Source organism: Malurus melanocephalus, unplaced genomic scaffold, assembly GCF_030028575.1.
Source record: "Malurus melanocephalus ecotype Western Australia unplaced genomic scaffold, MMel_1.1 scaffold_280, whole genome shotgun sequence".
Lineage (NCBI taxonomy): Eukaryota > Metazoa > Chordata > Aves > Passeriformes > Maluridae > Malurus > Malurus melanocephalus.
In genome coordinates, this window is record NW_026623512.1 from 524,911 (window position 1) to 552,894 (window position 27,984).

At 46.1% G+C, this 27,984-nt stretch overlaps 1 protein-coding gene across 2 annotated transcripts in view; it reads left to right on the top strand.

Moving 5' to 3' along the window:
- Nucleotides 1-25,785: 25,785 nt before the first annotated feature.
- ARHGAP12 (Rho GTPase activating protein 12) overlaps nucleotides 25,786-27,984 on the top strand; it is a 74,665-nt gene continuing 72,466 nt past the window's right edge. For both annotated transcript variants that reach the window (XM_057376535.1, XM_057376538.1), the window contains exon 1: nucleotides 25,786-25,883. The gene's annotated coding sequence lies outside the window, so the exon portion shown is untranslated. The remainder of the gene's footprint in view (nucleotides 25,884-27,984) is intronic.

Below are 27,984 nucleotides of genomic sequence, written 5' to 3' on the forward strand. Positions count from 1 at the left end.
ATCGACTGTCTCCACCCACAGTACCAAGGGAAGTGCTGATGTGTACCTGCAGCAAGGAGAGTGGCATAACCCACATTCTCCGCGTTCCTGAATCCACAATACTGGGCGTGGAAATGACTCGGAGGTGCCCCCGAGTGCGTGTTAAGGAGAACTATTTCCTCAGCTCCTGTTGTGAGGAACAAATGCCTGGGAATACACTTCACAGCTGGTAACAGCATATTGAAGACCTGTGAAGCCAGTTGCTATTTTAGTGGGTTCTTGATTTAGCTTTTGTCACGAGCAGCACTTTATAAAGTGAAGGTAAATTAGCTCAGCAAAGTGTAAACGTCGGCGTTACCCTGCCTGCTGATCACCTTCATCAACAGGGCCCGTTCCCATCAGCTGCCAGGACAGTTGCTATAAGTGATCACTCAGCAACCTGTAAACAAGGATTTCAGCATCCTATTTTGTGATGATCTTCCCTGAGAGTGTGAATGATTCTTTAAATGCTTTTACTGCAGGAAATGCCGTCCAGCAGAAACCATGWCAGAGCTCAGTCCGCTGTCCAGGAAAGCCCGTTCCGGCCGCGCCTTACTGCAAAGCCTTGCTGTGCCTGCAGCAGCCCGGTGACTGCGGTGCCTGGGGCTGGTTTGCAGGGGTGGCAGCAGGGTGACCCTCTTTCCCGCTGCTGAGGGACGAGGGAAGCTCCTGAGGGAGAGGGTATCCTCCGCACCCGCTTTGTGGGCTGTCCTGCAGCTCCCGCTGCTCACATGGGGTCAGAGCGAGTCCTGGTCCTGTCACCGCCACTCTCAGCCCCTGCCGCCATTCCCCTTCCGACAGGAGAGCTCCACCTCTGCAGTGAGTGACTTGTGCCTGTGCTGGGGGAAGGGATGAGCKGCCTGCCTTTCCTGAAAAATACAAGTATTGCTGCTCCTAYAGGCTTGSTTGCCTCTGGAACGTGAGGCCCTGYGCTCAGGGTTATGCTRCAGGAGASGAGCTGAGCCACAGGTTCTCGGGAGGAAGGAATACAGGCCGGGCTGTGGTGGAGCAATAAAGGTTTCAAGTTTAGTGTGTGACACTTTCCAGGTCTGAGGTACAGCTTGACCTCAGACCAAATGATGAGTGAGTTCCTGCACCACCGGGGCTGGGCTCGTCCTCTGTGCCCAGCAAGGGACGGTTTTGTCGATGAGCCTACGAAATGTAGGCCACACTTGTTATCTCACTGCTCGGGGCARTAAAACCAGAATTGTCCACCTGGGGCTGAAGTTCCAGCGGTGTGGAGCTAGTGAGGGACAGGCAGCGTAAGAATCCACCCGAGACCTGCCGGCTGTGAGAGAGCACGGGGTGCCATGGCTTCGTGGCCGGACACCGCCGGGCCAGAGATCCAGGGATCCCGGCTCCCTCCCTTGTCCTGGGCTCTGCTGTGCCCTSAGGCCGCCATCGCCCCGCTCCATGGTGGCCGCGGTGCCCGTCCAGCGCCAGGGGGCGCTCGGCGCTGCCCCGCTCGGTGCCGCGGCATCGCTGCCCGTTCCCGGCKCTGGGCTCCGCTCGGCCCGGGCCGGCTCTGCTGCTCCTTCCCACGGGCTGCACGGGATTGAATCCTGGGTTAAAACACCGGGGAAAGCCTCTGGAGAAGTACCAGAATAATATTCTCCTAGGCTCTTCATTTAAACCACGTTTTTTTACAGGAAGATAAGTGGAACTGTCGCAATTTTTTTTTTTTTTTTTTTTTGAACCGCAGAATTAATGGTATGAATTAATGGCAAAAAGACAGAGCTATGCAGTGGGTGAATCACTATCAAATCCACTCATAGGTGAAGCTTGAGACATTTTTGTATTTTTGTCTCATTTCCAGCTGACTTGTCTSCATTGATCCACAGACACTTGAGCAGCACGAGAGAGGTGGGAAGAGTCATTCCTGATGAGAAATGGATTTTTTTCCCCCACACTCATTATTGTAAAGGACTGTCAGTTTCCCTTGGCAGCCTGTACAATGGGCTTGCTCTCTAATAAATGCAGATAGCATTAAATTAATGTTTCATTCCCATGGTGACAAACAGTGGCATCCAGTTCCAGTGCAGGATAATTCAATGACAATATGGCAGTGGACAAGTACCTTKCCTATTATGGGCTAATCAGAGATGTACTGTTAAACTGGACTCAAAGCATCCACATAGCTTGAAGTGAGTTTTTAAACCTTTATTAGCTGGTGAAAAATTAGCTGAGAACTGGGAAATGAGAGAATATGAAATAAATTTTTTAAAAGAAGAGCCAAAATGCATAAAAATAAGCATAAAAGCGTGAGTCAAATTTAATAAATATTTTCCTTCTACTCTTCATCCAGCGCTAACTGGAACCTGTGCAGGAGCTGTCAGGGGAGAATTGTATCCACAAGTGAGTGCAGGAGTGTAAGCACATATGGAGATGAAGAAAAGGATTCTTGGTTCCTATGCTTGGCTGATAAACCTGGTAGAAATCATGCTGCCAAACTGGGAAATGGTGGAGTTTTTCTTTGTCATGTTCTTGGTCAGAATTTGGAAACCTAGGACAAAGTAAGGCTGTGGAGAAGGGGACTCAGAGGTATTTGGAAACTGCTGCACAAAAGATCTCCAGCAGAGAAGAGCAGATACTCATTGCAGGGAGACTCCAAGGGCCAGTGGAGGGTGAGCAGAGCCCCTCAGCATCTTGCCATGGTGCTGGGAAGGGAACTGCTGGTCCTCAGGCAAAACCTGGCTCAGAGGCTCCTCTCTGCTTCTCCTCTGCTGCCTTTGCCCCTTCCTGCTGATGCATGGCTGGTGGGCCTTCACTGGGCCCCACAGTGAATGCATCTTCCTTTTGGAGTTACAGGACATATGGGAAAACACTCCAGAGGGAAGTGGATACTGAGCTTTTTGAGACTACTTGCAAAGAAGAAGAGATTTTGCAAGGACAGGAAATTCAGCCTTCACTTTTACAACATGCCCTGGGGTTTTGTTCTGCACATCAGCAGTTCTGCATGATGGAAAGGACCAGTGACAGCCTTGGAAAACACGGGGTTCCCCTTTCACTTGTGCTCAGCTTTCTGGGCTGTGTGTTTCTGAAAGGCTATTTTGGTGTTCTCAGTAAGAGAAATGCTTCAGTTTTTGCTTGGGAGAAAATCTTATGGGTGCTAGCTGCTCTTTACTTTTCATCAGATTAGTTATTTAAAAGCATCTCATTCATGTCCCCTAGAATTACTCTGAAGATTCTCATCACACTTGGTTTTTTATTAATGAAAGCTCTTGGAGACACATCTGGCATATTTTATTGATCATAATCTCRTGGCTGGAAGCTCATCTTGGTAGCTATAGCAACAGAACTTTTTTTTTCCAAACGTCAACATAGCTCCACAAAAAGTGGAGTAAGGGGGAACAGATCWTTTAAATTACTAGACAGCTAGTAACTCCTTCTTCTGCAACCAATTCTCAGATTTCTAAGGTGATACAGTAAATAATGGATAGGAACTAGATCTTTAGATGGCTACATCTGCTGTGGAAGCTTGTGAAAGCGGAATAGCACTGGTGCATGTGGTGTCTCAAGAATCTTTTTTTTGTTCCCATCCTCCACCAGGCTGCAAAGATCCTGAGCAGGCTGAGGGTACAGACCCTGGAGGAGAAGMACTGCAGAACACGTATTTGCAGCCCTCCCTCTGTTATCCAGTTGGGCAGGGGTCCCAAACTGCCCACAGCAGCAGGGCTTGCTCCTGCTCTCGGGGGCAAGAGGCTCCAAAATGTGCCTGGGGGTTAAGATGAAGTGACACAAACTGAATTATAACTTGCTGTAAGTGTRCTCTGACGTCTAAAGACCCCTGTGAGGGTGGCACCACCAACTTGTTATCAGAGATTTTCTCAGGTGTGTGATTTCACAAGTGGGACCTGCAAGTAACCTTCTCTGTATTGTGGGACAACTCCTYCCTCAGCTTCCAGCTCCAGTGTTTGGCTCTGAGAGCATTCCTAGCAGTGTTTCTTCATCCTGCCTTACAGCAGCATCCTGCTAGCACTTGAAAATGGTGATGCTGGGACAGCCAAATAAAGCAGTGGGTGGATGCTGTTGCCTCCCTTGCTTTCCCTTAGGGCTTTCCAGCAAGACAAGTGGGGAACCACCCTCAGCCTGCAGCCAGAGCAGAAAGCCAGATCCAGCTGTGGCTGCCTGACTTCTTCAGGTCTGCAAGAAACTACATATGGGTATAACCAGCATTTCTAAAACATTTCTAGTCATTCAATCCTTGGCATCACCTTTTCAGCAATTGAAAAAAAAGCCTTTGGAAGTGCTGGAGAGCATAGCCCTGAGAAAACTGCAGAATGTGAAGGGCAGACTCCTTCCCTGGGGGCCACAAATATTGCTTGGGTGGGGGCTGGAAACTGTTCCCATCAATTCCGTGGCTAGTGAGCAGGGCAAAACAAAACACTGTGGCGTTCTTAACTTTTTCCCCCAATTGGTGATTGCACTCCCCAAGTCCCGCTCGCTCCCGGTGTGGAAATCTCCCTGGGCCACACAGCCTCAATCAGGGCTSAAGTTCTTGGCAGCACCCTACAAAGGGCCTAGATGGTGGTGATGATGATGATGATGATGGGGATAATGATGGAAATCAAGCTCACAACTGGCAGGCAAGTCATCCATGACCTCTGCTGCTCTAAATATCATCTATTTGACCCCCATTTCTCTCCTCAGCCCCACCAGCAACACAGTGCGAGGCTGTCCCTGCAGATGCTCTTTCCCCCCAAGAAACCGCCTAGACTGCCCGCTCAAAACCCAGCATGGGTTTGGGGTTTTTTTCTGCACAATCTCTTGCGGTTAGGTTAAGCCTCCAGCCCGCCAGCGCTGCGGGCGGTGCAGATGGCAAAGGGGGTGCYGCTGCCGCCCAGACGCAGCCCCGGCATTTCCCCACTGCAGCCGCTGCAGCCGCTCATGCGTGTTAATCCCAGCGCCAGGTCACTGAGCGGGAACAAGGCGAGGATTGTTCCTCGGGAGCCGCGGAAAAGCAGGAACGCAAGGCACGGGGAGGGAGGGAGARGACGCGCCGCCCCATGGCGAACACGGCAGAGAGTGAGCTCCGTTTCTGCTTTGCCGTGGGGAATGCCAAGGGCTGCTCGCTGCAAGGGATGCTGGAATCGATGCTGCGCTATTAAAGGGTGACTTGGCGCGGGTTGGCGCTGACTTGGTGAAACACGTTTCCCCTGAGCTGCACCCAGGGAGCACCCTGGGAGAGGMGATAAGCATCGGGAAATATGCAGCTACAGTGCTGCCAGGGATTTGACACAGCAGAATACCTGTGCCGTTATGGGTTGCTGCTGGTCGGAGCGCACCTCCCTGCCGGGATAGGTCCCTCGCTGCTTTAACACTTAGAAATTCWGGGAGGTGAGGCCAAGAGGGAAACACCGATCTGCCACATGGTTAAGGGTGGGCCCCATGAGGTTTTGTTCCAGTTCACTCAGTCAAGTTCATCACTGTGAAGAGTCTGCAATTTTACATGGTGAGAGTTAACATGGGAGAATATGTCTGTATGGGCAGACAAAACCAATGTGCCTGGAGAGAGTTTCAAAGACAAGATGGCTCATGTGGTTGTGGAAAGTTGAGGGGACTTCTTCAAAAAATGAGTGTTGTGCTGAAAGGGGTATAGAGTGTTTCTTTCCTCAATTTAGTTTCTTTCCCAAGCCTCTACATTTCCTGAATGCTAGCTCAGGAAAAGTCTTCCACCTTAAGCAAAGGTTTTATTGTATTATCATAGGTGAGGCCCACTGACAGAGCAGAGCTGGAAGAGTTTGCTTGGTACTGCTACTATCAGTGGGCAGCATCACTGGCAGGGGCATCAACAGAACACTGAGCATCCACTGTGAAGTTTTGAACTCAGACAGACCTCAATTATTTTAGAAAAGATTAACGAGGCCACCTTTTATTTTAATTTCTGATGTGTCTGTATAGCTGTGCAGATGGCACACCACCTTTTATTTTAGTTTCTGATGTATCTGTATAGCTGTGCAGATGGCATACCACCCACTCACATCTAAGAGGAGCCTCAGACAACATCGTAACCCAAAATTTAGGTGTATCACAACAATCTCCTTTGACCCCCTAAGGATCTAGTTCTGTTATCTCCTGCTTTTCCTCACTTGCAGACATCAAAGTCCCTGCATGTCTGTCACCTCCTGGTGCTGACCCCTCATGCACCCAGATTAGGGCTTGGTGGCCAGGAATGTGCTGCAGACAATGTTATAGTTTACAGTATTTGGTATTCAGTATTTTCAGGAGAGAAAAAGCTTTTCAACCTCTRCTGGTGAGTGGTGACCTCTCGGTAAGAGACTCACACTGACTTGACCCAAGACTCCGTACAAAAGTGGAGAACTTCCTCCAGTGGAGCTGAGAGGGCAACGAGAGCTTGCAACTGCCCTTGGGCAGAGGAAGGGCTGGAGCATGGCTTTCCATGTCTTGGCTGTTTTAACCACAAAAGACTATTAAACCCATGGGTGAATGGAGCAGCAGTGAAAACCAAACCCAGAAGCTAAATGAACCGAAACAGAAAGTCATGACTCATGTATGGAGTACGGGTCTACACAGAGAATTTCCTACTCCCACTTCCCGTGTACCTTCAAAGAGCTGAAAAACCTCCCCTTTCTTTCTTTTTCTTTTTTTTTTTTCTTTTTTAAAGTTGAGTTTAGAAGGAGTATTTTCAAAACACTATTGTTAAAGCAGTCATGAAGAACAGGGCTGGGCTCTACCCTCAGCAGCTATTCCAGCACCTGCCTGGGGCACACTACACTCCCTGCATTGGCTTTTCATCTAGAGTGTATGTACCTACCTCTTCTGCATCCCCTGTGTAGTGGGGATATTGTGAATGCTAGTCAAAAAGTTAAATATCACAGGGTGCTATTGCAGCCTAAATCATCCCTGTGACTCTGGTCTGTGCTTGTAGCTAGTTGTGTGTGACGATTGTAGCAGGATTGTTTTCTAGGCTGGCAACTACCAACTAGAGAAGGAGAGCAGGGAAATTAATTTAGCTGARGAGTTAAGTTTACCTTCTGTACATGTTACTGATATGATCATTTGTATTTGACTCAGTCAGCATTCATTTAGTACCCAGGCATTAAAAGACACTCATTAAAGTGAGAAGCTTGCTGCTGCCTGATAAACCAAATACCTCAGGCTACTTGTGGCACTACAAAATGATTACACTATTTATTCAGGTAYATATATATATACATATATATATGTAAATATGTACATTCACATATGTATGTACACAAAGATGTGTGCAGATGCATGCATGTACATCTGTGTTTGGATTTCTTATTCTTTGAGACTGTTATGTTCTGCTGATCCTTCCATACAGAGACATCCTCATGGACGGTCTCCAGCTGAAATTACCTCACTCAGTTTACACCACGAGTGTGGGATGAGGCAGGGCTGYTCTCGCTGTCAGTGCGGCCCCAGCCCACGCAGTCTGAAGTCAGAGCAGCCCCACCAGTGCCCGGGTGACCGTGGCTGAGCTCCTCCTGCTCCAGGGAGCAGAACAGTGATGGATGAGCATCCYTCTGGAAGGTCGGAAAGGAGGAGCTACTCTGCCCCAGCAGGGCATTAACTACATAAACCAACTTGGTGCAGACTGGGCCTGTCAGAAGAGCTCCCATTTGATTTGATGTGCCTGTTTCCAAGGCAGAGCCTGAGCTGGCTGCAGTCCTGTATTGTGAGCTCTCTGCTGCCCACTCCAYGGGGCACAGTGAGTGTTCACCAAGGAGCAAAAACGCCTGAAAGTGCAGCGTGTTCCCAACACTGTGGTCACAGCTGGCCCACCAGCTGCTCCTGCCGGGGCAGAAACYGAGGGACACCTCACTGTCAGGGAACAGCAGTGGCTGCTGCTCTTCTGCACCAGGGTGTSGGGGTAGGCAGCTGCTTCGTGCCACCGCTTTCTGCACCCCCAGAGCATCAGTAAAGTGGGAGATCTTGTCCTGCACTCTGATTTACTTGGAAAAAGATATGTCACTAARTATTGACTCATTTTGCAATGAGACTAATACTTTCCAAACAGCTGCAGGTCTCTCCTACCCTCTGAAATATTCTTGTGGGGGAGTGACGTGGAATATGTTCCCCTCTAAAATGTTATTTTMATTTGATGTGTGTTCTAATGCATGTGCAATAGTGTCAGTGAGATTAGCCCAGACTGTCACATGTTGACGACTCTGTGCAGTTTGTTTCTGTAATGGCACTTTTTAAACTATTTTTTTTTAAAGCRGACAAATAAATATTGGGAAAGTCTYGCTTGRAATAGGGGAAAGAGCTCCTAGGGGAAAACCATTTTTATTATTCTTGGTTTATGAAACACTTCACAGAGGTCAGACTTCTTTTCTGTGTAAGGATTGCACATGAGGGTGTGGAATGATTTTTTGAGTCTTGCAGAAGTAGGATATATGTCATTATTAAGTTTTAAATAATTAATGTTAATAACTAAGGTGCTGAAGGAAGGGATGAGGTGGTAGGGCTGTGTTCAGACTGCAGTTCTTTGCTCCTGGTCTGCCTCCCAGGCTGCTCCAAAGCAGGTGCACACAGCACCTTTCCTCTGTGCTTGCAGTTCAGCTTTCCTGACTGAGCTCTGCCCTGACCTTCCCTTGCAAAGAAAGACAGGATTTTGCCCACAGGAAAAGGAATATTAAACGAAAACAGAGCAAAACAAAAGCAACCCCCAAAACCTCAGGACAGGCGCTGTGCTTTGAAGAGAACCAGCCTACTCACACACTGGCCATGACTCACATCCTCGCTGGCTGTGAGCAGCCGCCGTGGCATGAGCCAGAACCAGGATGCTGATGGGTGCCACGGGCAGCCTGGRCACGTTTAGAGGGAATGGGAGGTTTGGGTGGCATGGCTGTGGCACACATGGCCATTCCTGTCACAGGCAGGGGCATTTCCCTTGCTTTGCAGGCACCTTTTGAGCTCCTCTGGCTGTTTGCAGCAGTGTCCCAAGTGTCACCTGCGCTGGAGCCATGGCTGGATTGCTCAGTAAGCCCTGAGGGGCAGGAGGRGTGAACGGGAGGTGTTCAGAAGGGAGGGCCTCTGTGCCCTAAGGTGCAGTGGCTCCTTGGAGGGTCCTGCTGTCTCCCGGGTGCCACAGAGCTGCCCCAGGCAGATGTGGGTGTGCCAGCTGCCACCGCCCTTCCTGGAAGGAGCCTCTGCTGCTGCTCCTCCTTAAAAATTATGAAATTAGCTTGCATGAGGTGRTATTATTTATAGTCATATTTCACGAGAGAAACCTCCAGGCTGGCTGTGGTGCCAGGAAAGATGTGAKGTTAACAAGTCAGGGAGTCGAAATCCTCCCTTCCTACTTGAAAGAATGTATGAATTTCATCGTCACACTCTGACCTGGGCATGTACCTCCAGCTGGTCCTCAGCCTTTTGCTGACACTRCTTGCCTAAGATTCATGGCACTTTTACACTTCTTGAATGACTGGCTTGGRTAGAGCAAATCTCTCGTGTGCTCCTACCAACCCTATGTGTGTGAACAGGATGAAGTATAGAAACACWCGCCAGGACAACAGTAATTAGTTGCAACTTCTGAATCAAAATGCATAATTAATGCTGTGTCACATTCTGAGTTTCAGTCACGAAATGAGAGGGTTGTGACTGCAATTAGAAATTCCTGAGTTTTAGGGCCATTGCTGTGTCAAAAATACTGCTTAGCTTGTACAAATCGTGCAGTATCAAGCCTTTGTGCAGCATCAGACTGAGGGACGGCTTGCACCTCACAGGAACCCCATTGCAACTCCAGTGCCAAAGAAAGGGCAGTTCCTCTGTCCTGGAGCACATCTCTGGGTGACAGAGGAACCCTGAGCCCAGGTGAGAGACAACTCTCTCCCTCCTAAAAGGGGGTGTTGAAGGTCCTCCTGCTCACTTTTCTATGCTCAAAGTGTCCTCSTGCACAAACACCAAGAGCTCCCTCCCTCTCTCCCTCCCTCCTGAGCTTCTTCCCTTGCACAGAGCATAGGGAATGCCACAGGCACAGGGCCTCAGCACACAGTCTCACCAAAAAGCAGGGGCACAGTGATGGCAGCATTTCCTTGTGCCACAGTCACCACCAGGTTATCTGGATTGCACACACTAGTCTGATGGTGAGTGTCTCTCCCTAACAGCACTGGGAAGAGACCTCCTCACCAGCCCTATAAACATGGAACATGGACAACCCCACAGGTTCTGTGTTCTGCTGTGACTGAGGAAATCAAAGAGAGCTTCACAAAACCGGGTTTTCTTGCTCTCAGAGTAGAGATGCCAATTTTACAAATGCCAGCAGCCTTYACCACCTACCAGTTTGGGAAACAGTTCTCTGAGGTGCTTGTGCCATCAGAGATGTGTGAACAAAACTGATCTGTGCCTGCCTCAGTGCCCATAGCATGGCAGAGCTGGGCACGGAACCACCGGGTGATGCAATTTGTCCCAGGGTATCCTACCTCCAATGTTTCACATCCAAAATACCCATCCAAGAGCTGAGGTACCTTTGCAATGACTCAGCTCACGTGTTGCCTGACAATAACATTTGCTGTTGCAAAAGACATCCTGAGCTGATGTCACCCTGTTTGTCCTCTGGTCCTGTCAAATGCTTCCAGMATCAAGAGGCTCTGTCAGACATACTTGTTTCAGGACCCAACCTGGTATTTCCCAGTATYTGGGTTTTCTCAGTCATGGTGAGTGTTGGGGCATTTTCATGGTCACATCTGAATACAGGGAAAGGATGGATTATATGCCAGTGGGGAGACAAAGAAGTCGTGTCCCCACTGAGGCTGAAATTTAAAATCRTGCTGCTTGTAAAATTCTAATGCAMTTRTTAAAAGAGGGAGGTTGGTGCYGGTGCRGACAGCACAGRGTCCCGTGCATGCCAGAGAGAGGAGAGGAATGGTGAKCCCCCCAGTTCCCCATTAACACCTCTCCCACTCTTTCTCACTGACTTTTAGCAGGCAAACTTCGTTTTGCAGCAAATGCCTCCTGCCTCTATATCCTACAGTCTCCGTGGCCTGTTACTGCTTTTCCTAAAGCATTTTCAACTAAATGTTGCTTTCAAATGTGTCCCCAAGCCCTCCTGGTACTGCTGAATCATCTTTTTCAGCCTTCCAGCTCTTAATRGTCCTCTTACAATATTAATGGTTCACACTTCTAATAATATGAGATTAATCTAACTCTTCATCTTTTTTACATAGTAATTGTTATTAAATCTCTGAATCCTGATGAAATATGATCAAGTGGCTTCTGCCAGCTGCTACAGTGGTAAGGCCAGACCCACAGACCACTGATTTCTTTTGTTTTGTGGAAGCTGTACAGGACTGAAGAAGAATCACTTATTATTTTTACTGCAGACTTTCCACAGGTCACTAAAYTGACACCTACACTAAGCAGACCACCATTATTATTCTGAACAGGGAGGCAGCCCCAGCCCAGCAATATGAACTGGTTTGACAAAATTACTGATTTTTTTTCTATTCAGCAGCTGAACCAAAATGTTAATAAAAGAAACAAAGAAGCAATTACCAGAGTGAGCAGTATGTAAAATTTGCAGGTGCTTCTTTTAGCTAAAAAAAGCCTTGTCCACAAAATTCATTCCATCTGACCCGTTTTATTCCCATGCARTAAAACGTTTTATTCCCAAGCATTTATTTTAAAAACCTAACCAACAAAGGAAAAAAGGAGAGACTCCGTATACAGATCTGTTCCTACACATTCAAGATGCCAGCCAGCCCCACSCTGAGAAATCCTCCCCCAGAAAGCAGCTGTGTCCCCACCACACTGGGTGAATGACAAGGATCTCACACTGACCCAAAACGCTGCTGCTGTGTCCAATTGACCGATGAATAATGTCTTGTTCAGGGATGATCTCCTGAATAGCCAGGCAATCCCTGTTCCTTGGCTAAATGCTCCCTAATGGGTGGGGTTCATTTGGAGCAGATGTGAGTCTCTGATGCTTTATGGGCGAGGGTTTTTCAGTGCAAACTGAAAGAGGGTCCAAGGGARTGGGGCCAGGATCATCCTGCAGTGTCCTCTCTCTGTAGTAGGGAGCATTGTCACCAACAATTAATCATGTTTTTGTTTGCTTGTTTGTTATTTTTCCCCACAAATTTGGGTCAAATTTATGAACCGTTTTGGGATAATTGAATTATTTTTCAGGGAGAATTTGCAGTTTCCTTCTAAGAAACTGCTGAGATCTACCTCAGCAGATTATTGCTATTAGCAGCTCTGAGGATCCTTTGGGCATCTGGAGACCATGCAGAAGAGACAGAAATGAGACAAAACATTTTCCAAGCAAAGATATAATTAGGGATTACAGAGACTGATCCTACTGCATAGTGTAATTAGGAGATTATGGCATGGCATTGGCTGGGATTACATTTGACAGAAAAATCTGTGCTCTGCTGTATAAACTCTAGGGGTTCTGAAATGGAAACCTGTTAACAAAAAATCTTCACTGTCTGAAGCCCATGTTGTGCAGCAGCCTGGCTGCATATTGAGGGGTGAAGGGAAATGTGTGTGGTCTCCAGGGCAGAGGGAGAGAAACTCCTGAAGGGAGAGGACCACAGCCCTGCCTGCTGCTTCCCCTGCCCTGCACAGAGAATGATCCCAGCTGAGCCTCCTCTGGTGTCCCCAGCACCCCCTCAGACACCCCAAGTTTTTCCTTGAGTACCTCCTGGGTGGCAGCACCTCGGGACAGTGGCTTGAGGACCCCTGCACCTCCTCCAGCTTCTGGGCAGGTTCCTGCTGGGATCTCCCCAGGGTTTGGGAACAGGCTTGGAGTGCATCTGTCACCTCCCCAGTCCCATGRCAGGACAGAAGCACCCTTTTACTCAGTAAGTGGGGCCAGTGGAGGTCCCTGTGGGCTGGAGGGCAGGGAGAGAGAGAGAAACTCACCTGGGCACARCCCTGGTGTCACAGTGCCCTCCATCAGCCAACCAGCCCCTAAAACCAGTGAGCTCAAGCAAAATTGTGAGAACCAGCTACACGGATTACATTCCCTTGTCTCCTACCCTAAAGCACTTCTGAAATCAATAACTCAAAAATCCCCTAAATTATATCTCTAAATGAACCACCAGCAGGATAGGCTTGGTGTGCTCTCAGTAAATGAATTCTTGCTAAAAGTCAATAAAACACTCCAGTGCAGCATCCCCCGAAACAAGCAGCAATAGCGATTCTGCCATTCTGCTGTGGTGTTTTTTGTGAGTGGTGACTCTGGTGCCCAGAGATTTAGATTCCCTGAGGAGAAGAGGGGAATGGGGAACTACAATGGACCCTGCAGCTCCAAGCATTTTGCCCTGAGTTTCATTGTCACACACTGTGGTTGCAGCATCAAGGCTGTCCAGTTCCCACAGCATCTTCTTCTCTCTGCCACCTTTTTTCTTTCATGCAATATTAATTCTTCAGCAAAGGAGCCACCTTTTTACTTGTTTTATCTATTACTGGCTATTAATGGCAGTGTRGATTGTAAATGTGGACAATTCTGAGTACTCCACTTCCCTCATTATGTTCTCCAGCTCAGGAGTTGGGTAATAAAATAGTAACTTAATCCTATGGTCAATTGATAAGAATAAATCTGGGGATGAAATACATGTGACAAACCCCCAGTGTGAGAAGGTTCTACAGCCTCTGTAARTCCATTTTTTGGTTTATGAAAAATCACTGTATTGCAAAATTGCAACAGCTTTCACAAGAAGATCTTGGCCAAATCAAAGGCTTATTTTACTTTGGGAAGCATTGATTGTAGCAAGGTCAGTTGCTTTTCTCTTGCTGTGCAATCACAGAATGAAAAATTGCAGAATTTACAGAAAATGGAGMGTCATCAGCACATCATCTTGTCAGAGTATGATTTGTCTGGAGACAAGTGACTGTCAGATTTCCTCAGCCTAGGAAGTTAATCCAAACACTATCTGTCATCTAGTAATTGTGCTGAACTTCTCAGTACTCACATCAAGCCAAATATTCAGGATACTAAAATGAAGATTGAACATGTAATTTTAATTAAAATTTATTCCAGAGCAAATGCTTGGATTTTCAAATACTTTAAAGTTCTRTTTGAATTGTTTTGCAATTTTATCCATCATATGAACTGCATCTTTTTGATATACCATAGGCTTGTCTAGTAAATGTGGCTGTCTCTCCTCTGCATTGTATTTTCCTTGGTCAGGATTATTACCCACTGGAGTACCTTACTTAGCCTTTTTGCTATGTGACAAGCTAATTAAAAAGTTACTTGAAGTTGCAAAAAAGACGTAAAAGAATATTTAGAACTATAAAAAGCAATCTGTATGCTTCTATAAAAGCATCTCTCTGGGGGATATAAAATGACTGCCACGTACAGTCAGGAATAAAAGGTAACAGCAAATCAGAGCTCAATTTCATCTCTCATTAAGAGATTAATTAATTTTCCTTTGACAGTGATAGCAGTTGAGCTTCAACTTAGTTGAAGTTGAGCTCCACACCTGAAGGACGGGATGTCATCCAGAGGAACCTGAATGGGCTCGAGAAGTGAGGCCACAGGAACCTCATGAGGTTTAGTAAGAACAAGTACCAGGTTCTGCACCTGGCTTGGGGCAACCTCAGGTATCAATKTGGGCTGGGGGCTGGACAGATCCAGAGCAGCCCTGCTGAGAAGGGCTTGGGGTGAATGRGAGGCTGGACATGCCCCAGCCATGGGCACTCRCAGGCAGAAACTCCCCGTGTCCTGGGCTGCACCCAGAGCAGYGWGGRCAGCAGGGAYRGGARGGGATTCTGCCCCTCTGCCCCGCTCTGTGAGACCCACCTGGGTCCAGCKCTGGGGTCCCTGCACAGGAAGGACATGGAGCTSTTGGAGGGAGTCCTGAGAACACCACTGAGATGATCAGAGRGATGGAGCACCTCCYCTGTKAGGAAAGGCTGAGARAAATGGGATTGTTCAGCCTGGAAAAGAGAAGGCTTTGGGGTGACATAATTTCAGCCCTCCATTACCTGAAGGGAGYCTTCAAGAAAGATGAAGAGGGACTTCTACAAGTGCATGTAGTGACAGAACAAGAGGAATGGATTCAAACTGAAAGAGAACAGGTTTAGATTAAGTATTAGGAAGAAATTCCTACAGTGAGGATGGTGAGGCACTGGAAGAGGTTGCCAAGAGCAGTTGTGGATGCCCCATGTCTGGAAGTGTTCCAGCCCAGGCTGGATGAGGTGTTCTGAGCAGCCTGGTCTAGTGGAAAGTATCCTTGCCCATTTCAGGAGGTTGGAACAAAGTKATTTTTAAGGTAACTTACAAGGACATATAATATGAAAGCATGAAAGCTTGTTTTAAAAGTGTGTGTTAACAGTCAACTGTACAAAGTACAGTAGACTTTCCCCTCCACTTTTGGCCCAGCAGAACCATTAGATCATTTGTCACAAGCTGCAGAAATGGTCAGGATCWCCTGAAACGGGAATGCATCCCTATTTCCAGGGTAGTTTTTTTATCTTTTGTAAGATCTTACTGTTGAAGATCTTACTGTTCCTAAAATACCTTCTTGCTTTAAAATACGAGTCTTTTCACTAGTGTTTCTTTATTGAACCGCTGGGAGAAAGAAGTCTTCTTGTATATCTAATAAAATACCCTGAAAAGATCTGTATTTRACCCAAGCCTACTCACCTGCCTGACATCCCAGTTCTGAGGAATAACCCTCTTGCTTGGGGTTCACCCAGAGCCCCGGGGCCAACTTGTACCCCCAGCATTCTGGGGGAATGCTGCAGCGAGCCCCGGGTCATCACCCAGTTTAAGGGGCCTGACGTTGCCTCCCGGAGCTGGGCTGAGTTTCCCGGTGGATTTCCAGCAGATGGCAATAACCCGGAACGCGTGAGTGGGAGGAGCAGGGGCAGGAGTGCCCCAGCAGCCCTGCCAAATCCCTGCGGGGCGGAGAGAGGGGAAAGCGGGGAACAGAGAGCACGGCAATGAATAATAGATTACTAAAATCTAACCAGCGAGAATGTGCATACACAGGAGAGGGAAAGAGCGCATAATTCATCTATAATTGCTTGGGGGCGGGAGGGGGGGGGGGGGAGGATTTTAAATAAAGAAGAGAGCTGGGTTGTACATTCCCTTTGTTTCTCTTTCGAGTTCTCCAGCAGTGTAATTGTGTTTTTACTCACCTGTCTTGGCCTTAGGGCTCAAAGGTGACCCAGCTCCCATCCTGCCATCTGTCAGGTGATGGGACTGGTCACACATGAGATGCCAAGGCGTGACTGAAGCGTGACCTAAAAATGGCTGTAGCCTTTAACACTGCACGCCCAGASCGGGGAGCGTTGGGGATACACCTGTAAAAAGACCCGGGACAAAATACGGATACGATCTTGTCAATGGCTATTTCACAGCTCCTGAAAATACCCGGAAGCAATTTCCATCTTGTGATTCACGGTTAATCATCCTGCTCACTTTGCAAGCCRTAAAATTTAGTGAGGTTGATTTTTGTCACAGAAAATAAAAACGTGTTTAACTTTCCTGTACTTCTGCAGAATGAACAAGGGTACACAGGCTGGCTAACCTGGAGTCTGGAAAGGATATTTCCTTGGGAATTGAGCATGTTTGTGCCTAAAAGTGACGATTCTATGTGATAACTTACACCCTGCATTTGTCAAGATTAAACACCATAAAATTCTTATTGTGTTACAGAAAGTCACATAAATACAGGCCCGTGGTCTCAACTGAGAGCTGTTTGTGCCAGTATCCCGTCTCTGAAAGTAAAAAAAAATTAAGCTCTTCTGGAGGAATAGTAAATGAGACAACATGCCCTGGTTTCCTAATTACCGTGGGGAGGGATGGAAGGCTGTAAAACCTGAGCATTTGTGACTGCCGCTGTTCCAGGGCTACCTGTGTAAAGTGCCTTTTGTTTTCTCATCTTGCTACACTCTGGGCCTCGGTGAAAGACTTTGGCAGTAAGTTACATGGTTTAATTTGTGTGAAAACATTTATCAATTTCTGCTTTGTAGCATTTCAGTATCACTGCATGTTCCCTTCTTTTTTTTTCTTTTCTTTGTATGCACTTAGAAACTTTTGATCTGAGTTGTCCTTACCCTGATGATGTATTTAATTTCAGAGTTTCCTGGCACTGTTCTCTTCCAAAATGAAGAGAGCGCAATAAAGTGGGAAGAATGGGTAATGCCCACTCAGAAAACATGCAGAAAAGTACAGAGCTACTCATACAAGAGAAGGCAACACTTCAGTTTTTATGTCTCCCCTGCCGTCTTTTGAGAAACAAATGCAAAGGGGGAGGAAGGTAATTGTTTTGGGTGGGCATCTGATTGCAGGGGCAATAGCTGATAACCTATAACTGTTAGAAATTATTAATCGTTTATTATTTCTCCATCATTGTATCAKTGGACCTGTTTTAACTTACGCTGTCTCTGCAGCTTCTCAGTCTCCACAACAATAACCTGTTTTGTGCTTATTGCTGAATTGTGGTGAGTCCAACACCTAACAAAACACCCAATTTGTGGCATGCACAGAGTACCTGGTCCAGATTACCAGCTCTGTGTTTCTGTCACTATTCTGTAAAGGCGGAGCTGATGCAGGGAGGTGAGTGCCAGCAGATCATTTAGTGCCAGATGGACTGGCACAGGAAACTGCACTTCGAGAGACTCRATCAGTAGTAAATGTCCTGCCCTTTATTTTCTGACCAAGAGGTAGGATATATACTGTGGTTCTTTTAAGTATAACTTGTGGTTATTAATGCATAAAGCAATTTTCATTAAACACGAGTGGAAATGGGTTATCTATTTCCCAGTGAATAGTAAATTCACAACAAATTTGGCCTCATTGAAAAAATTCAGATTGGATCTGAATTCATTTGAACGATGCTGCCTAGGGAGAGCAAAGGAAAAGCGATGTCATTGTATTCCCATCAYAGGGCTGGGGGAGGGGGACGCCTCTCTTTGAACACTCACACTTGGCATGAAAAATGCAGGTTCAGTATCTGCTAGAGGGGATTTAAGCCTCCTCTACCACCTCTTTCTCAGTGCTTCATCACTAACAGCCACGCCATTTAGTATTCTGGGGTGCCTGCAATCCTGTTGCTGCTGTTCCACTTACCATTAATAATTAAATCTTCACTGCACAGGGACTGAGCTTCAGATATCTTCCATCCTCGAGGAGTGCTCCAGGCTGAGAAGCATTCACACCCTTTGTTAAAATGACTGCTCATGTATTTTCCATTCACCAAAACTCTGGTAGTCAGAGGGACCAAAGGCAGCCAATTTAGACTGACTCTTATGGTTAGATGCTAATCTGGAAGAGATTATAAATATGATTTTAAATCCAGTTTCTTCTTCATTTGAACTAAACTACAAAGTCTTTGTTTTGCTGTAAAAACTCTCACATTTAAGTTTGTTTTGACCTTCGTCAGAGACTGTTTTAAATTTTGTTTTCCCCCCCACCCCCACTTGGTTTTATTTTGTCTCAGCAGGAAGCCTGAGAACTCTCCCTCCCTTTTCGTTAATTGCAMGCATAATGCTAACTAATCTCGGAGCCAGAGAACACCTCTCACTTGGCTTTGGAGTTTATTCATCCCTAAGGTAGAGCCATTATATCATAATTGGAAGCACCTTCTAGGGACTCCTTTATCAGTAGTTTAATAGATACTTACAGCTCTGCCACTACTTCCTTGTGAATCCGCCTTGCTGTTAACAGCTTTTATCTTGGCTCAGCTGTTTGCAACTGCTCAGGGGCTCCTCCCTGCCAGGACATAGTTTCATCCTGACCGAAACCAGCATCCTACACAGCCTCACTCTGTCATTGGGGCAGACAGGTGCTCACCACATTTCTTCCCACTCCGCAGGAAGAGATCATGACCTCAGTCATGTAAAACAGCGGATGGAGCGGACATTCTGTGTACTGCTGAAGTCATGACCTAGTATGCACAAGGCTTCTAGACTTTCTAATTAGGGACTCAGCTAATTAGTACTGGCTAAAATAGCCATATAGTACACCCATAGGTTTTTATTTCATGGGCTTCAAAAGAGATATAAGCCTCTAAAAKGTTTTAGCATTCATCAAATTGATATCTGACTTTTCAGATTAAGTCTGTGATTACGTGAATCAACAATTTTTATGAGAGTTTGGTGATTTCCTTAATAACTTTGATAAGGGTAGGACATTTCCTGGACACTTTGGGGAGTGCCAGCTCAGTGAATGTCTGGGGCTGGGGGGAAAGGCATTAGACCACAGCCGTGGCAGGGAGTGCAGTGTCACAGCAAACACAGCCTTAGATTTCTCCCTTTATCACAGACCAATTGTGATGGTCAAACCATGATCTACCTGAAATGTTCCAGGGCATCCTTCACATCAGCTTGGGATGTAAAACTATGCTGGCTCAGGCAAAATACAAAAAAAATTCCATCTTCCTAATGAAAATTCAATTTTACTATTTAAAAACTGCATTAAAATAACAAAGACCCAGCCAATCCCTTTTYATCACTTTCTCCCATGGTTTCCTCTCTAGTGAAAAGCTGAAATGACTCATTTCTGGCTAGAAGCAGGTGAGACAGCAGAACTAACGGCAGCACTAACTGTTGTCACCTTTGGCATCATTGCTGGGCCAGCCTCTGAGCAATGAAATAATTTTTAAGGGTTTCTGTTCACTTTTCAATGGAAAGAGGAACGAATTCCTTTCCAGCAGAGAAATTTGCAGGAAAGCAAATATGAGACAAAATGTGGACTTGGATTCCTTACGTTATCTCTATTTGAAGGAGTGACAGAATTGGAAAGGATTTGGGCTCTGAACTCCAGTGACTCCTTGGGAATGGCTATGATATACTGAAATTACTAAGAACTCTGAGCCAGCACATAGTTTCCTTCATACCAGCCCACTCAGGGACTTGAAATAACTTTTTTTTTTTTATAAGAAGCAAAACAAAGAAATGAAAGATAGAAACACAGCTTGTCATGTGAATGTCGTGACCTTCTACCTGACACTTTCTGCAGTAGCTGTGGCACAGGAGGAATGTTGGTTTTTTAATGAAGCAGAATGAAACAGAAAAGAGTTGGTGCAGGGGCTATGATGGAACAGAGGAACTGGAGAAGGAAGAATAAAAGGTGGCATCTGTACAAGTTAATTAAATGTAGTCACAGGTGCTGGAACTTGATCATTCATGCTGTGAAATTGTAAAAGCTGTCCTGCCCATGGCTTTGGTGAGAGGCTAGATTGCCATCTCCCACACACCTCCTGCAATGGGACCATTCTCAGCCATAGCTTCAGACTGTGCTTTGSAAGAATGTTTACTCAGTTGAATATCACAGTTACCAGAATAAATATTTTTCTGAGTCACTGGGACCCATAAAGTGAAATCTCTTCATCAGGATTGCTCTCTTTTTCAGTTTTCTTCAAGACCAACCCCGTGGTGACTGAGCAATACCTTTAAGAGAAAATATCATGATTATATAATGAAATAGTTTCAAGAAAATCTGAAATACAACATGTGTGTCTGTTTTTTGTATGATTAATTTCAGACAACTGAAAATGAAAATCTAAATCACTCATTTTTTACAAGAATTTGTCCAATTCCTTATGAACATGAAAACTTCTGGCATTCACCATTTCCAGTGGCAGTGATTTCCACTGTTTAGATACATGAGCAGACTCTGGAGTGCAATTGCTCTGATCACATATGGACGCCCACTGTAAGATGTGATGAATTACTCTCCAGACTCCTTTGATTGCAATAAATAGAACTCCACCGAGTCTGAAGGGAGCTTAGACATCTATCTTTGATGTAGAAATACATTATCAGACACCCAAAAATAAAACCTGGGCAGGATGAACCTYTCCYWGGACTTCCAGCAGGACTTCCAGCARYGCTTGTTARGCTGAGGTGAAACCCATCCAGTCTATCAGTCTCTGCTGTTCCTCAGAAAAAAGCACCCACTACTGACCAGACAAGCTCACATAGCTTTACTTTGGCCACTGGGAACTTTGCTGGACCTTTAGGAGCCCCTGAGGTTGCATGGGACTGGCAATGTGCAGTGTGAGTCTGAGCTTCCCATTTCAGAGCACCCACAGTGATTGGGGTGTTTATCAAGTCACACCAGGCCCTTGCACTGAAGTGAATTCTGAACTTGTGTGATTGAGGAACCAGAAACTTCCTTGTGAATCTTCTCTAAGACTGAATTTGGTGCAGCATAATAAAAAGAACTTCAGCGTAAATAAAACATTTAGCACACAATGTTTTATTTAATGCTTTTTGCAAAGCTACCTTTATTTCAATTCTGCTTATGAGTGGTTGATAAACACAACCCTTTCCTTTTCATTAGACAACATATGTGGTACTTAGAAGTTAAAGATACTGCTGCAGGGCTATTTTTAATTCTCTAAGGTATAAATGGACATTTACATTGTGCTTTTTGAATACGAGCATTTTTCATTATAGGTTTATTAAATTAGATATTACTACTTAAAGGATTAATTGCCTGTTAGCTYAAACCATGGTGAGATCAAGACATGACTAGATATGCAGAGATGACTAAGAATTAGCTTAGGCAAAGGTCTTAGGTCAAGGTAGAACAAAGAAATGTCTGCCTTCACCCACTGTAAGCTTCAGCTATTCAGTCAGAAAATTATTCATTACTTTTCTCCACTTATAATTCTGTGCTCTGACTCAGAGGTATATTTTCGTGCTCCACACAGAAGTGATACAGTTTGGAATACTGTGCTCAAGAAGAGAAAAGCGATAAACAGTTCAACTTCACAGGTAAGTAGGGAGCTGGGTCTTGGCAAGAGCAGAATCAAGGATCAGTTTGACCAAAACAAATCTCACTCTGTTCTTTAGTAAGGCTGACAATCAGATAGTTGCAAAAAAATGTCCTTTACTTGCAAGCTGAGACTGCAAATACAAACAATAGGCATGTTTGAATCCTTGTTACAGCTTCCACTGGATGCTCAGAGAGAGATGCGGATATTGAAGATGACAATGGCAATGTGGCTAATGAACAGAGAAAAGTAAAAGAGCATGTGTTGGCCACTGCCCACTCCACCTAATGCGATTTGTAAAAATAATCTGCTGGCAAAATAGAAAAATTTCACAAATTCCTTGCTGATTTTTCACAGTAAAACAAAYAATGTTCTCTGAACTGTGGATAAAAGTTCCTCCTTAAGGCAGAAAATTCCTTTGTAGTGTCATGCTGAAAGAAGTTCTTTACTGAACTCGTGAGAAATCTGGGTTCTTTTCTATATTCTTTACTTTAGTCRTTCCCTCGCCAATTGATTTTCGTTGTAATGCACAGTTACATAAATAAAAATGGCTCATCTATTAGTTGAGTCAGGAGATKGGGGGTAAATTGACAAGTTCATGCAAAAAGCCCACAGCATCTGTACTTTGTGAAAAAGTGCTTTTGTAGTATAGAGAAAGAACAGAAAGAAGGAATTGATTGTATGTCTATGTGTAGGTGGTAAGAGTATTTTTAGATAGAGGTAAGAGGCTGGAAGCTGTCAAAAAACTGAGAGTAGGAGCASAGTACACAGATGCCCAGGTAATGTGTTTTATATCAGGTAAGTTGAATCATTTTATGAAATAAATTTGTAAGTAGTATTAGAAGTAAAAAAAATATAGTCTATTTATATAAAAACTCTTTGATGAAATAGGTGCATTTGTCTAAAATCAGAATGGTTTCTCTAGAGCATATCACTGCTGAGGTTATAGGACCAAACAAAGAAAATGTCTCTAAAAAGGARTGAAAACTCGAGGAAACAGGAGAATGAGCAAGGTGAATATTTGCAGTGTCTGGCCTGTTAGATGTGACAAAGCTTTTTGTATTTGCCTTCTTGGTCATTTCCGAAAGAAAGAATCAACACAGTTCATAATGAGATTATGTTTGGTAAGGAGGGGTGGCAAACAATGAATAAACAACCCAGATTTAATACCAATCACGTTTTCAGCAGCACATTTCTGCTGGTTACCTAACACCGGGTTCTGGCACTATGAGTAACAGGATGGCAGCAGCCACTCTCAGATACGCATTTCTAATTAATTAAAACACGACACACATCTAGAATTACTGTGGCTGAGGCATAAAATAATGGACAGCTGAACTTGCAGAGATTTGAAATAGACTCAGAAGGGAAAAAAATAGAAAAWAAAAAGTAAAATGGGAATTTGCCCTTCAAAATTAATAGGCTCAGCTTTTTATACATATAACCCTAGTACTTGAGAATTTTGAATCTAAGGAGAGAAAGCAACTATGTCTAATTCAAACATCAGAAATGGATTTTTACAAGATGGGATTTTCAGAATTATAAAGCTTTTTTTTATGGATTTGTATTTTATCATAGATTGTAACTATAATCTTTTTCTCCACAATTGCAGCATTTATAATATTGCTTTCTTGCATGCATTCTTCTCCACCTCTATATGGCTGACTGCTTTCACAGACCTTGTGGGAGCTGAACTACCTTTAAGGGAACTCCCTTTTGGCAAACACAGTTAAATTCGGACAAAGGTTTTGAAAGTTTGGCGTAATAGAATAGACAGAGAGTTCAAACACTGACGTTTCCTGAGGAATCACTTTACAAAGAAAGAGGTTGATGTTGTGTGCAAGGAATGCTACAGAACAGTCAGAACACATCARATACATGAATTGAGTCCTGTAGTTTCTACCATAGCTCACATGTACTACGTAAAGCAATTACAGCTGGCAGTTCTTTCCATTTGAGATTCGTGAGGTCAATTCATGTACTGGATGTTTTCAGCTAACTAAAACATATAGTCCCATCTGAGCTGTGAGTATGGTGGCATTCCTACATCTCTGGGAAAAACAAGTCAYGGCAAGTAAAGGTTGTGAACTTTAGCTCCTTCTGCTCCAGTGAAATGACAGAGAAATCCTTCATTGGCAGAATACGCAACAGATACTAAAATTGGAACTTGGGCTGGACAGTTTATCTGTAATGTGGAATCTTTCATGACTGCACTTGGGCAGGGACTCAAAATTACATATCTTCTGGCACCTTCAGCTCTATTATGCCTGTTGATCTTATGTAGGACCATTGGTTCAGCACTGACTCAGAGGCAAGAGTGCCTCAGACTGAATCACTAATGCCATATCCTGCAGCATTCTAGTGAAGCCTTGGCACTGAGGAAGGATAATTACAATGTGGTTACTATGACTGATTTTTGAGATGCTTTTATATRTACCTCAGGCATGTCAGCAGGTAAAATGCAGTCAGCTTGTTCAGAAATAYCCAAGTGTCCCAAGTATATTACTTTTTGCCAAAAACCTGGAGGATTTATATACAGATATAAATATAATCTATATACAGATAGAATCCTCCTAGACAGAAACATCCAAGAATTACTCTATATTATTTTCATGAACATGTAATTTACAGAAGAGTAAGTATGAATGAAAAACTACGGTCCTTTTATAAATTTCTTTTGCCTATGAATGATAAATAATGGGCATACATAGAAATTCTGGTGTCTACTCTGTATTTCCAGACTCTGTGAATAATTGCTGAATGAGTGGGTGTGACAGGGGTATCAGCCTTACAACACCATAACAGAATTTTAATAATCATATTTTGTGAACAGACAGCCAAAGTCAAGTGATTCTTGGTGTCAAGAGAACATTCTTACAAGTATTCAGGATAGTGAAGAAAAAGCTTGAAGGCATATCCAGTGTTCTCTACCTGTCTTGCATGTTTGTTGCATAATACATACAAGATTTCAAGTAAACATCAATATTGAAAGTTCAAGAAGAACTGCAATTCAGTATGAAAATATGCCCACATATTCTATTATACCTATTGATGTTTTTATATTTTTATATTTTCCTCAGTTAAAGACTGTTTCTCTCTCTTGCTGGCACTTCTCAGGTCTTTTCCCACTGCTTTAACTTCCCTCAGCAAACCTGTTCTTTCCACCTTTTGATGATTTTACTGTCTCCTTCCTTCTTCCGTGTGTTAAAATAATCAAAGAAGTTAGACCAGCGTTAACCTTCATTARATTAATAGAGTGCAGACAGTTCACACATCTCTGTGCCATTGTTTCAGGCTGTTTGCAGATTCATTCAGATACCACTGCATCAGTTACAGTCATTTCATGCTTTCAAGGTTATCTTTGYAACCAAGAGAACCAGATATCACTTTTTCAAAGAGAAAGATAGAACTACTTATAGTTCGAAAATGCTATGAAGGCCATCCAAATATTTTCAGACAACTTTGAAAACTATTTTAAATATAGTAGGAGATACCAAGCAAGCTAACTCGGGATAAATGACAAGGACTATTTCTTGTTGTTTGTCTTTGGGCAACTGTTTAAAAAGCATGGTTTGTTCAGGTATCGTGCATTGATGAGTCAGACAGACCCCTGYTTGCAGGGAGGCAGGTGTGTGGGTTTTCCCTATGCTGGTTTCATCAGGGACAGAAAGGGGTATTTCACACGACCACGTCCATTCGAAGGTGATGGCACGGCTCCAGCAGCCGCACCGGAGCACTGTGGCAGCCCGCGGTGAGATGGACAGCAGCACGGCGGGAGCGGCCGCTGCGATCCCCAAATCCTCACCGGGGGCCGGTGTGATCCCCAGTTTCTCACCGGGGGCCGGGCTGTCCGGTGTGATCCCCAATTCCTCACGGGGGCCGGGCTGTCCGGTGTGATCCCCAATTCCTCACCGGGGGCCGGTGTGATCCCCAATTCCTCACGGGGGCCGGGCGGTCCGGTGTGATCCCCAATTCCTCACCGGGGCCGGGCTGTCCCGGGCTGTCCGGTGCGATCCCCAATTCCTCACGGGGGCCGGGCTGTCCCGGGCACCGCCCCCGCCCCACCCCCGCCCGGGCCCGCCCCAGCACGTGACCCGCGGGGCGGTGACGCCGCCGTGCCCGGAGCCGACACTCGCCGGGGCCGCGGCGGGAGCGCAGTGGGAGCCGCCACAGCCGGAGCGGGGCCCGGCCCGGCAGGTGGGTGTCCGTGCCGCGGCCCTCGGCCCGCCGGGGACGGGACGGGACGGGAGGGCGAGGGTGGGGAGGGGCGCCGCCGCCGGGACCTTCGGGCAGGGCTGGGTGGCCCCGGGGGGCTCCCCCGCTCCCGGGCCGGCACACGGCGGCCGCAGCCCCCCGGCGCCGCCCTCCCGCCCTCCTTCCCGCCCTCTCCCGGGGCGCCTCACGGAGCGCTCCCCGCGCCCGCCGGGGGGTCCGGGCGGCGCCGCCCCGCGCTGCCCCCGGTGGCGGCTCCGGCTCCGGCTCCGTTCCGCGGGTGGCGCCGGGAGCGCCGAGGCGGCGGTGCCGGGAGGCAGCTCCGCACCTGGGCGCTGCCGCGGGCCGCGCTGCCGGGGGTGGCGGGGCAGGGCCGCCCGCGCTGCCGTGTGCGAGCGGCGCCCGCTCACCTGCGGGAGACAAAGGGAGGCAGCGGCGGCCCCGCCGCCCTTCCCGGGCGCCCCCGCCGGGCCGGGGGTGTCTGGCGCCCTTGTGTGAACTTGAGCGCGGTAACTCGGGGTGGCTGGGCCGGGGCGGCTGTGCCGCACTATTTATAGCCGCTCCTCGCCGTCAACAACTTAACAAAAGCCGCACCGAGCAGCGAGCGGGGCTGCGAGGGAGCCCGCGGAGGTGCGGGGGGGGCTGCAGCGCCGCTGGAAAGTTGTCCTGACACTTGTTTAAAATGCATCTCTTATTCAGTGCTCTGAGTCACGGGCAATTATTAAATGGTTGCTTATTATGCCTCTAGCGTTTAAAGAYGTGTGAGCTCCGGGTAGGTAGTTTACTTGCAAGTAGTGCTCGATTTCTGTGTTAGCAGTCTCTGAGGAAATAGTGAAGGGCTAAGCTTGTTTTCTTACAGCTTGTAAGCTGTCTGTGTTTTGGTTATATATGTTGTTTCTATTTGTATGCCACCTTTGCATGCTCTAGATGCACGCTTTGCAGAGGGTGGCTCTCACAGGCATCGAGGACTGGTCTGCATGAAAATACTGAGTGAGGAGTCAGGTGTGCTGGACAAGCAGTGGTGCCACTTGGGAAGGAAGGTATGAATAAGGTTGAAGTCTGACAAGGGACCAGTCTCCCAATCAGTGCTCAGCCTGAATCCCTAAGAAAACTGCTCAGGGATAAGCAGAATCATGGAATCTGTTGAGCTGTGGCCAGGGTATCTCATCTGGCCTGAACTGTTAAGAATTTATCTTAATTTAGCCTCCGTAATTGAGTTTATTTCTGTATCAGCACTGCGGAAGGGTTCATTTCAGTAGTGGGTGAAGTTTGATGCTGAAAATGGAAAAAAGATTACACAAGTCAATTGCTGCTCCTTTGTAGGACACTGTGAACAAGGTCACACAAAGAAATTTAAGGCAATTGGTTAATAATCTGTGGCATTTTTAACAACTTATCATCTGCTTGTATTAGAAAGTTATAATTCCCTATCTCCAGTAAGGGGTTTTTTTTCTCCCTAGAGGGAAATAAAAGAAATAGCAAAAAGTATTTTAAGTATTTCCCAAGTCTCAGTTACCTGGTTCGGGAAGATCAGGAGTAAATGGCTCTGTGCATGATAACTTCAAAAGAGAGGTCTCAAACACTACTATGTAAATCCTGATTTTTTTTTTTTTTTAGGGATGGAGGGGGTGTCTTGAGTTCTGGGATAATGCTGAAGGGAGGGGTGATCGTATCTAATACAATACATGAGCATACTATATATGTATCATATATGATCATACTTAAGATTCTGTGTCTTAGGACTGTTCTTTCAAGCATTTGCATGTACTCGAGGATCAGTCGAGAGAGCATCATTCTGTAGTTCAGACTGGATGCTGTAAGAAGATGAGGGTGCAGCTGCAGGGTTTGGGTTGCTCTAGGAAAGGCTCAGCTCTGAGCAGACCTACAGCTCTCCGAACCCTTCCTGTCTGAGGGTGACTGGAGCTGTCACATCGGGTCTGGATAAAAACGTTTTGCGGGGAYGCACATAAAAGTCTAGCTAGAGGCAAGTGTTGGCATGCTGAACCCTGGGTGCTGCGTGTGCTCCTGCTTGTGGGGAGAACACCCCGGGACCCTGAGTGTGAATCGGGCAGTGCCAGTCCGGTGC